Here is a 12,527-nt window from a genome sequence, read left to right on the forward strand (position 1 = left end):
TGACTGACCAGTGGGGGGATATCAAGGCCCAGGCCCCTTATCTCAGCTTGGGGCAATTCCGAAGGGACATCCAGGCTTCAGAACACCCCCACAGCGTTGTCTGGGAACTGCATAGAAATGCCATCACAGCTCAACTTCTATCTCTGCCCAGTCCTGCTTCTTTCCTTTCCCTTCTACAGGACTGATCCCGAGAGCCCTTCCTAATAAACCTGACACACTACCTCCACCTTAGAGCAAACCTGAAGGGGAGAAAGATGAGAATCTATAGCTGGCGAGCAGTTACACACCTGCTTCCTGTCCAGGAAGTCATGGTGGAAGGGAGGGAAGAGGGAGGGTGCTCCAGTGTCCTGGGGTTCAGGAGCCTGGGTGGCTTCCACTGTCCTTCACCTGTCTCCCCATTTTCCTTCCTACTGGGGACGCAGGGTTCTTGGCTGGCTCGCTCACTCATTATCAAAAACTAATCTCGGGCTAAGTTCTCCTACACTTAAAATGAGGGAAATGGGCTACGTAGTTTGTAAGCTCTATGATTATGATTCTCCGAGCATTTTAAAACAGTCTTCTTCTTTTACATCTCAAGTACTTACTTCAGAGAGTGCCAATATACTATTTATTTTTTCAATACCAAATATTTTAGTAAATCCATTTACATCACCCTCATTGAAGAACATTCCGTAGGTGCCCACCCACCAGATGCATCGCGTAGCACTTGAAAAATCAGCAATTGTTGAGATGTTGACATGTTAAAATTTGGCTCATCTTACACGAAGCAAATGAGAGTGCATAACTCAGACTGGGAATTACATTTGTGCTACATGGCTGTTGTTTCCTCTTTCTCGCCTTCCTTTTCTTCTTCTTGCAAGCCGCCAGATGGTGTGGAGCAAATTATTCTAGCCTGCAGAGAGGCTGGGTTTCTGCAGATGAGCGTGAGCACTGGTGCGGACGCCTGCTTCCGTCACTGCCGCTCACAGTGGGGAAGTCTGCTCCCACCAAGAACCTCCAGCCGTCCGTGCTGCTCAGGAACGAAGGTGTTTCCAGCAGCATTTTAAGGTGCGCTTTGAGGATTTCTGGAATAAAACTTTCATTTTGTCCCTTTCACTTATTATGTTAAACTCTTAGAAATATAGGCTTTACCTTTAGCTTAAAAATAAACTGAACTACTAGGATACCTTAAAACATAGTCATTAAAGTTCTAGCTTGAAGAGTCAGACAGTGATGACAGCCAAGTGTCAGAGCATTGTCCATCTACTAACTTACCTTTCCTCATGACAAGGGGAGGAGCAAAGGCCTTTCACAGAGGAGCAAACCGAGGCACCGAGAGAAAGGACCACTTGTTAAAGTTTGCTAATAAGAGGGAGAGTCAGAATTTCAGCCCAGGCCATTCAGGGCGTGGACACCACGCTTTGAATTGCTTCCCTCTACTGACGTGTGGTCGATTAGTACTTCTGTGACTCAACATCCTCAAGAAAAACCAGGGATAAGAACATCATCTTCAGTATGGGGTTGTTGTGAAATGATAAGAGGAAGCAAGGAAAGCATTTGTCTCTCTGCCAGGCACATAGTAAGCACTAGGATGCATTTGTCAGAATTAAATTTCACGGGGGCTCCATCAAGGGGAAAGCATATATCCCCTCAATATGTCATTGTTGAATCAGATGTGGCAACTTGGTGTTTGATGAGTTCAGAAGTCTGTAGCTGAATAATGCTTAACCAACAAGGGCCCTGGCTAGATGAGCGTGGAGGCTCTGGTGTATGCGTGTGTGTGCACACACCTTCCCGTGCAACCCAGGAGTTCCCTGTGCACGTCCACCTGCCTCCAAGCTACAGAAGAGACAGAAGCACAAACAAGGGCAACAGAAACATCGGGCTCCATCTTCTTAGTACTGAGTTCCGACCCTGAAACTTGCTGGTGAGGAGGTATAAATCGGTATAGCCTTTAAGGAGAATGATTTTGGCAATGTCTATTAATCAACACTTTAAATGCACATATCTCATGTCCCAACAGTTTCACTGGAATTATATCAACTGTATGATAGCCACTTCATCAATATTCATCAACACAGAGGACTGTGTTGATAAATTATGTAGATGTCCATCCAGTATGGTATAGCTATACAATAAAATGCAATGTTGCCAATAAAAGAATGAGATGGCTCTCTAGGTTGATAAGGAACAATCAACAAGATATATAATAAGTGAAAAATCAAGATGCAAAGTATTATCACCTATGTAAAAAAGATACATACACACACTTATGTGTCTACATATAGATACGTGTGTGTACAGATACATGTGCATATGTATACACACATGTATGTTGTTTTATTCTGTTTTGACTGCTGTATCAAAAATCACCACAGCCTGCCCTAACTGGTGTGGCTCAGTGGATTGGATGTCATCCCGCAAACCAAAAGGTGGCCGGTTCAATTCCTGGTCAAGGCACACGCCTGGGTTGTGGGTCGGGTCCCCTGCTGGGAGCATGTGAGAGGCAACTGATCAATGTTTCTCTTATACATTGATGTTTCTCTCTCTCTCTTCTCCTCTCTGTAAAAATAAATAAATAAAATCTTTTTAAAAAATTTGCCACAGCTTGAGTGGCTTATGAACAACATAAATATATTTCTTATAGGTCTGGAGGCTGGGAAGTCCAAGATCAAAGTACCAGTAATTTGGTGTCTGGTGAGAGCCCGCTTCCTGTCTCACAGCCATCTTTATGCTGTGTCCTCGCATGGCAGGAAGGGCAAGGGAAATCCTTGGGGTTTCTGGCTCTCTTTCTTTCTTTTAAAGATATTATTTATGTATTTTTTGACAGAGGGGAAGGAAGGGAGAGAAACATCAATGTGTGGTTGCCTCTCGTGTGCCCCCTACTGGGGACCTGGCCCACAACCCAGGCATGTGCCCTGACTGGGAATCAAACTGGTTCCCTTTGGTTCGCAGGCTGGCACTCAATCCACTGAGCCACACCAGCCAGAGTGGGCTCTGTTTCATATAATGACACCACTTGCACTCATGAGGGTCCACCCTCATGATCTACTAACCTCCCAAAGACCCCACATCCAAAAACTTTTCACATTGGAGTTTGGGTGTCAAAATATGAATTTGGGGGAGGCCCAAACAATCAGAATATAGAAGCAATACTCCATTACATATACATATATACATACATGTGCATAGCGTATATGTAATATGTAAGTAATATATAACTATATAATATTGCACATATATGTAATGTATAGCATACCATATCATGTATAATGTAATATATACATAGATGTATGTGTAATGCACATTTATCTATACATATATAATACATATATTACATGTGTATATATATTGTTCACATTTATTATAAAAAGAGCTAGTTATTTTATCAGCAAAATGAGTTTATTGGGATAGTAGAGGAATTGCAGGTCAGGACAAGCAGATGTGGCAAACCACAGGCAAGTCCAAAGAACAGAGGAGAGGGGCTTGCTTTCACAGTGGAAAAAGAGGAAGTGGGGAGGGACTATTTCAAAGAATTCAGGATGGTAATGGCTTCTCATTGGCTGAGCGTGGCAGTTTCTCATTACCTGGTTGTAATCAGGAGCCCAAACCTGAAGGCAACCAGCTAAAGAGCTTCAGGCAACAATTGACAAATGTGGAGGAGTTTTGCTGGGCTCTGTCCTCCCGTTTGGGGTCCTCCTGAGTGGCAGGGCATGAGAGCACCCCCTTCGGGGCTTCCCGCCACCATTTTGAATGAGGTTCATTTATTTCTAACAGTAGTACTACATCACATATGTATATATACATTATACACATATATGCGTAGGGGCTGTCTGGGAGGAGATTTTATTTTAATCTGTCTACCACTGCTAGAATTAGGCTCCACTGGATCATTCTAGCTCTGTTCTCGCTCTTTCGCCAGCAGGGAGATGACGTCTCTGAAATAAACTATTTTTGATGAGTTCACATGGCTTTGTGCCCCATTTACCAGCTCCACACACCATTTGCCAGCTTTGCAAATGGGCAATAGGAGAAAAAGGAGTCTTTGTTTCATCACAATGAAGGCCTGCTTTTCCTGAGACTGTGCGGCATAGTTGCCATTGTTTTGTTGAGCAAAGCTCATTCTCCCTCACTCTGTGGGCCAAGTATATGTCCCTGCTCCATAGACGTTGGGCTTAGCTTCCTGACTTCTTTTGGCTAATGGGATGCTGGTCACGACAAGACTAGAGGTCTTAAATGCACCAGCCCATTTGGCTTAGTTCTTAACTCTGGTGTCCCCCATGGGAAGAGCATACCCTGCGTGACTGCTGCCCTTTCCCCTGGGGAGTCAACCTCAATCTATCCCACAGAACCCGTGGCCTGAAGCAGAGTCACCCACAGAGGCCAGCTCAGGTCATCCAAACCACACTCCACCCACAGCCCCAAAAGCATGAGGAAAAATGTGGGTTACAGGCCACTGAGTTTGGGGTGGTTGGTTAAGCAGCAATATTATGGTGATAGATGGTGGATTCAATTGTCATTAGCAACACCTGCTCCAAAGTCAGGTGTGAGCTTCAATAATGACTCTTTCCCAACTAGCTATTTGGCCTCGGGTAAGTGAACCTTTGAACCTCAGTTTCCTCATTTATACAATAGAAGTAATAATAACATGGCTCTCAGCCTTGTTGAAGGATTAAATGAGATAATCTACATAAAGAGCACCTGGCCCAGAGTAAACATTCTGTAAATCAGAGGCCGTAAACTGGAAATGTGTTTACAAAAACAAATTCAATTAATTATCTCTATTGGGATCAATTCTCAACTGCCAATGGGAGTATTTCATGTAAAAAAGAAAATCTAGACTCATATCTTCTCTTGAAAAATCAGATCTGGTGACCCTGGGCCAGCATTCTTACATGGCAACAATGGATAGCCCTAGGGGCCGGTCTATCTCTGTATGTACAACAGAAAATCTGACCATCAGGGAGAGAAGGGGTTCATTTTTCTCATGCAGCAAGATGTCCAAGGGTCCACAGCCCAGGACTGGCACCGAGGCCGAGCAATGTCACCCGAACCCTAGGCTCCTCCGTCTTACTGCTCTGCCACTTTGACGTGTTGTATTCGGTCCTCGTGATCTCAACGTGGCTATTGCACATCCAGCCACAGCACTTGTGCTTCAGGCAAGAAAGAAAGTGGGGAAGGTAAAGGGGCAAAGGACAAAATCTACCCTAGCAAGGCTTTGTCCCTTTATATGGGAAAGAAGATTTCCCAGTCACTTTCATTTACATCTTAAAGGTTGGAAGTGAGTTGTATCGAGCACTTATAGCAGTTGTATTGCTGCAAGTTTGGCTGCGAAAGTGTGCATCTCATCATTGCCTCTGAGTTAAGAAAGAAGGGAGTTGGAAAGGTGCTGAATAACTCAAACTGCAGTATCTCAGCTTAGCACAGACCCTTCCAAGGCAGGTTTACCATTTACTGTCCTCAGGCCCGTGCATCCGTGTTGCAGCTCCTGACATATATGGCACCTGTTTTCATTAGTCTAGGCCAGGCTGAGCATTGTTTTGCTCTTGAATTTCTTATTTCTGTCTAGGCCGTTGTAAGCTCACAGCAGATCTGAACTTCCAAGGCCTCATCCTCCCCAGCTAGTTTGTCCCATTCTTGGTCTTTCACTTCTCATCAAAGGCAGGAGAAATATACAATATGGTGGGGGACTCAAATGTTGGAAGTTTTTAGTTTCAGGTAATAGTGAATAAGCCTAGCAATCAATGCATGTAAAATCTATTGTTTCAGGAACTGAAGGTATGACCCACCCTGATCCCAGGAGATCATATGCAGTTCCACCTTTGTGCCCCAGGGGGCCTGCAATCCATCAAGGTGGTATCTGAGCCAGGGTGCTCCAGGGTGAGAGAACCACCACCCAGGACACATGAAGACCACCGCCCAGAGCACACACAAAGGAATGCTGCAGATTTTATCTGATTAACTTTTCCTGTAAATTCCAAACCCCTTACCTACACTTTTCTTCTCCTTACAAAAAGGGTTGGTTTTAAATGGAATTGAAGATGGTCTGTCAGTGTACAAACCCTCTGTCTTCTCAGATCGCTGGCCATCTGCATAAAGCACCCGTACAGATTCGATGCCTGTCTCTGCTTGTTTGGTCTGGTAGGTGACAGGAATGCAGCACGAAGGCCAGTTTTTCTGGCTTCAAATATTCTCAAAGAAATGACAGAAAATTCCTGGACCACCACTTGAAGGTAACTCTGACTATAGTAGCCATACTCTGGCTGTGGCCTTGGGTAAAACTGAGAAAATATTCTTTTCCCTCTACTCCATTTGTCCTGTTTTTCCCTCTGATGGACTTTGATGGTGTCATATCATTTTTCAAGGCAGACTATTGAAGTTCCAGGAGGTGACCTCTATTTACCACAATAAAATTAGTGATTTATAGAAAGTCAGCATTCCACAATCCCCCGAACTCCCCTTTTATCCCTAACTACTGTGTCAACAAAGCACCCAGCATCCAGTATGGTTAAAGGTCTGAATTGTGTAGCAAAATAAATCATTTTTTAAATCCCAGTAGTAATGTACGGATGGAGCATTCCTAACTGGAATCGAGTGAGGAGGAGGAGGGCCGACGCAGCCAACCTTGGCTGTGGTATATTACTCGAGTTGATGTGGGGCAGAGAAGATTGGATATTTAATGTCAACGATACCATGAGAGGGGGCTGAAAAATTCCAAGTTCCACTAGAGAATAAGGTAAAATTTAGGTCCCACAAGCCCTAGCTTATTTTTTTTCTTCCCCTCCCCCACTGACATTCTCCCTGTTTTCTTTTCTTCCTCCTCCTCTCTTTCCCTCTCTCCCAAACTGCTGGTCTCTGTGTCTACTGTTGAAGGCCTAGCAAATGTTTCATTAAGTTAGGGCATTAAGTTAGGCTCAGTGTTGGCATTCTAATATATGCAGGATCCTGGTCCCAAACTCGCTCATTGAAATGCACTTGATGTTGTACTTTAGACCACCACATACAAACCTGAATCTCTGGAGTGTGCAGAGCTGCCCAGAGCCTGTGCCCGGTTTGCTTCGTTTGGACAAATTGGCACATTCAAGATGGTGCTCACTGCAGGAGATTTGGGAATCATCGAGAGAAAAGGTCTGTCCCTAGGGGGTGGAGTAGGCTGGATGCGTCTAGCTGCTCAGTGATATCAGCTCGATGCAGTTCAATCAAGTTGTTTTAGCTCCTACTATATCCAGACACAGTGCTAGGTGCTGGGGACACAAAGATCCCCAAGATATGATGGACCCTGCCCTCAGGAAGCCCACCATCGAGAGGGCTGATGGCCAAATAAATTGTCTATCCCTCTGGAAGAGCTCTAAGTCCCCTAGGACAGGGCTTCTCACACTCTAACGTGCACACAGATCCCCTGGGTGCCTGTGGAAGTGTTGATTCGGATTCAGTGGACCTGGGAGGGGCCTGAGGTCCTGAGCCTCTAACAAGCTCCCAGGTGATGCTGCTGGCCCAGAGCCACGCTTTCTGCAGTGAGGTCGTAGGGTTGGGTGTCAGCTGTGATGAGGAAGCCTTGGGGGCTGCTGGGGGAGAAAAGCCCTGGGGAGCAATTAGAAGCTGCTGCTTCTGCTCCTGAGAAGCATGTGGCTTTCACTCAGGAGGGATAAACAACAGTATAACTGGGCTTGACCCATCCAGCTAACGTCGCCTGTCACTGTTGCCACAAATCAAAGGAGCATTTTTCAGCTGTGGGCTGAGTGATAGTGCAGTTTCAGGAGGTAAGTATTTGAAAAGAAACAGCAAACCATTGTTTAGAGGGTAAGTGCACCCCTGTTCTCCTTAGGACATCCTTCTTTTCCGTTTTCATTGGAAAAAGGAGATTCTTGGTGCGCTACAGATTCTGCAGCTCTCCACAAAGGCTCTTTTCTCCCACAGCCCCTGCCCCACATACAGTTACTATGCCTGTCAGAATTCACATGGCACTCCACACATGCACTAGGCCCTCAATAAGTGCTCTGATAGCTTTGAGCAGAAAACACATGGAGGTCGTGTTCTGCTATTTACTTCTTGAAGCCCAAAAAGCCAGACACCAGTGCACTGCTGAATCTCTACTTGAAGAAAACTTTTTCTTCTCTTTTCTTGTAAAGGATTGTGCCAGGGATGCACTGCGTGGGAAACCATTAGGAGATCGATGAGTTCCCAGTTTCTGAGACTCCAAAGGTATGCCACTGTGTCAGCTACCTATTGCCCTGGCTAATGCTGTATGACAAACAAGCCCTCAGAAACAATATGCTTATCATTAATGCACCTGGCAGTCAGCTAGGAAGTTCTGCTAATCTGGATTGGGCTCACTCACATCTCTGAGCTCATCCACTGGTCCTGATTGGACAATTGGGGCGACTGGGCTCTGCTGCATGAGTCCTATCTTCCAACAGGTTCACCTAGGCATCTTTTCATTGCCATTGTGGAAGGTGCAAGAATGCAAGCAGAGACATGCAAGTGATTTTTTCAAGTGTGAGACTGCATTATGTCTACTGAAATCCCATCTGTCAAAGAAAGTTACATGGCTGGGCCAGAGTCACACTAGGAGAGCTTTGCAAGGTTCCATGGGGAGGGCATGCACCCAGGGAGGGGAGCAAAATTCCAGCTGTGGTTGCATCCAGTGACCACAGCTTTCACATGAAACACAGTAACCCTCCAGTTCGTAGTTAAGCTGATCCAAGCAACATCTTTGCATACAGCAAACATCTACCCTTCTCTGCTCTGGGAAAGATGGAACAGCTGCAGAAAGTCCAGGGAAAACAAAGGCATCTGAGAGGAGGGGGAGCAACCAAGTGTTTACTGACAATGCTCTCTTCATAATCCACATTTAATTCGACCTCAAAAAGGATATATTTACAATCTGCCAGGTTTTAATATCCCCACCTCCCCCCTTGAGTGGCTTTGCTGCAGCAGTAGAAATATCAAGCTTTCTGCCTCTTTGAAAGGCAGAGGCCTATGCCCCCAGGGGAAACAAAGGGTAACTGCAGAGCAAAGGGCAGGGTCAAGCTGCTGGAAGGTGTCTAGCAGGATGCCGCGGGGCGTGGTTTCATTCTGTCTCATTTCACATCTTCATTAATGACCTGGAAGAGGGAGTAAACGGCACATTAATTAATCACAAGTGATGATAAATTGGGATTTCTTGTCTGTACCAAAGGAAGGGACTCTGAAAAGACCAAGCAGTTAGATGGATGTAGCTGAGAAAAGGCCAACACCACCAGGGAGAACATCACAGCACATGGCCAAGGGGGAAACAAGTCACGGGAAAGCAATGAGGCCCAAAAGCAAGGAAACTACCTGAAGTCCTTTCGGAAACAACCTAAGGTATTCACAAATAAACCAAATGAGGGGAAAAGTTTACATCAAGGAAGGAGCATCAGGAAATTAGATATAAGGAAGCTGGAGCAGGACAGGGGAGAAAGACAACCATAGTTTGGAGCTGAAACTTGGGAGCAGAGGTGCCTGACATTTTTCCTCCACAGCTTCCTTCTCCCACCAGAATGGGAGCTACTAAGGGCATGGGTTTGTATGGGTACATATGTCCCCAACTCCTGGAATTATGCTTGGGGCATAGAAGCCCCTTAATAAATACTTGTTAAGTGAATGCCTGAATGAAGGAATGAATGAATGATGGAGTGTGACTTCTGAAGAAGCAATCAAGGAAGCTCCCCAGAGAGCAGAGACTCTTTGGGTTTTATTTTACAGTGCTAACAGCAGCAGCAGCAGCAGCAGGAGTAGAGGTTGTAGGTGTCTCTCACTGTTCTAAGTGCTTTACATGCATTATTTCATCATCACGGTAAAGCTATGAGGTTTGGTCCAGTGCCCCCCTCTAACACATGACGTGTGGAAAGATTAAGTAAAATTTCCAAGGTCCCATAGTGACAGTGATGGGATTTAATTCTACGCAATCGTGTCGCACGTTTTTTACTACTCTCCCACATTGCCTGCCACACGGGTTTAAGGGAAAGGAGGGAGGTATGGTGGAGGGGGAAAGGGAGAAAGAGAGACAAAAAAGGAAAAATAAACCATCAAAATAGGGCAGCCTTTCCCCAGCCCGAGCCTGAGGCTGAAGACTTGACGCCCCCCTTCTCGCTGAAGGCGGCTCACCCTAAGTATTACTCCGCAGTGTTTAAAGATAGATGGTCTTTGGTTCCCAATGCCTCTTAGTGCCCTTGAGTTCTTTATCAGGTACTCAGCAGAAGAAGCCGTAGGTAGCTTTTATTTTCTTCCTCATCTGTCTTTTATATGAGTAAAACATTCGGAAGTTTTTTTTGCATATGTACTCATTATTTTTCTGCACATTACTCATTATTTTCTGCCCATTGCTATAGACCTCTGTCATATGTATATACTGAGAGTCAAGTACATTAAACCGCGTATACTGTACTGTTCTTTTTAAATGTTTTAAGGGGCCATCAGGGGAAACTTTTTCTTGTCCTACATTGTGATATGGAAACAAAACCCGCCCTGGCTGATGTGGCTCAGTGGACCGAGCCCCAGCTGGTTCCGTTTCGGGTCAGGGCACATGCCTGGGTTGCCGGCTGGGTCCTCGGCTGAGGGCATGTGAGAGGCAACCGATGGATGTTTATCTCTCACGTGGGTGTTTCTCTCCCTCTCTCTTTCCTTTCCCCTCTCTCTAAAAATAAATAAAGTCTTTTTAAAAAATCATAGCCCTGGGCTTCTCCTCCTTTGAAACCACTCTATGTAACATTTTTGCCATGGTTCTAATGTTTAAATAATTGTCTTTGTTTTGTTCATGTGACTACTTGAAGGTCATGAATTTGGCTTCTGTAATCACCAGCATCCAGAGAGGCAGCATGCTCCTTGGTGGGACAGATTGAAGCACAGGCAGAAACAAGTTGTGTTTGAGAGAGAATCCTGGAAGCATCAAGAAACTGGGTCCATCTCCCAAGGGTGCAATCCCCAACGTTTTGGCACCAGGGACCGGTTTTGTGGAAGAGGGGCCTGGGAGGAGCCGACAGGAGGCGGAGCTTAGGTGAGCTTTGCTCTCTGCCCAGTTCCCAGCCTTTCTGGGCCCTGGGTTGGGCACACCTGGCCAAGGGACCTGAAGGTGCTCTGGCTCCTGAAGTTTTTTCTTCTGTTTCTATAAGCTTCTTCCCCAAATTACTATATTTACTTGTTTGTTTTTGCCCGTTCAAATTTAGTTTCTGTCTCTTACAACTAAACAATTCCTTAATAATGCAATAATTTAATTCGTCCAATTTTAAAGAGGCTATGCTTTAATTCTGGGGTTCTAAAGTTAACATTAATGGGGGAAAGGGGTCAATTTAGAAGTGTTCTGGGGGAGAGTGGAAAACATTGCTCCAGGTAATTTTCACCTGGAGCTCATCTAGAGATTACTACGAATCAACTCCACCTCTAAGTTTAATGCCTAAGTAATAAAAATATACCATGAAAGAGGAATTCCTAAGGCTGATCTAAGGTGGTACAAAATGTTGCTCTCCACAAATGAGAATGACAATACAAAAAACATTTTCCAAAACATGCTCCTGTTAGAATAGGGTAACCATATAATTTACCCTCCAAACAGGTGCACTCTGCGGAATGAAAGGAGACAACTTCAACAATTATGGAAGGACAATAGGTGCAAAACAGAACTGGTCACCTTATGTAAAATATGCCTCAACAAAGGGGGTTACTTGGCCCCCAAATTTGGGAAGTCCGCATACTATAGTGCTACCCCTAAGGGTCATAACACCTCTCCAATTAAAAGCTCTGAGTTCTATAGTGAAGAAACCCACTAAATGTCTTCTAAAACAGCACTTTCAACTGATTTATTGTGGAATTTTTATTTTCAATAACACTCACTCCCATCCCAGGGACTCAGTGTTCCACAGAACATAGTTCAGAAAGTGTTGACCTTGAACCTCTGTTAATCAGATACAGTATAACCTGCTACCTGCATGAATAACCTGTATCCAGAGGCCTCCAAAACAAAAATATCTTCCCCCGAGACTCCCATTTGCTTGAAATCTCTACAATTACTTTCCTCTTTAAAGACCTTTTAAAGGATATGCACATTGTAACAGGGTTAGGTATTATGTCATCTGGAAGGAATAACTCATTAGCTTGCTAAACATTAGTGCTAATTAGTTTATTTGAATAGCCACTTACCACCCATAGATTCTGAGTGGAGAATGGGTCTCCCAGGAATTATCTTCATGAGAGGAATAGGAAACCAGGGTCTGGAGCATGGGACACTGGCCTGGCCTGTGCAGTATTTGGGGGAAGGGTTCTCCAGGGTGGGCAAAGGTAGGTTAATATAATAACAATAAGTAATGCAGTAATTAATAAATAAATAATAATACAAGAATAAACTCTGTGTTTCATGTACTCACAACTGTACACTTACTTTGCCCACCCCTATATCTTAATATGGTTCCCAACCTCTACTCCACCAAAGATCACTTCCCTTTGCCTGTTGCCCCATCTCCCTAATTTTAAAAGATGTTGTCTTCCCAAACAAACCGAACTTACTCAGCAGTAACATTTGTAACTTTGTTGTC

Source organism: Desmodus rotundus, chromosome 4 (genome assembly GCF_022682495.2).
Source record: "Desmodus rotundus isolate HL8 chromosome 4, HLdesRot8A.1, whole genome shotgun sequence".
Classification (NCBI taxonomy): domain Eukaryota; kingdom Metazoa; phylum Chordata; class Mammalia; order Chiroptera; family Phyllostomidae; genus Desmodus; species Desmodus rotundus.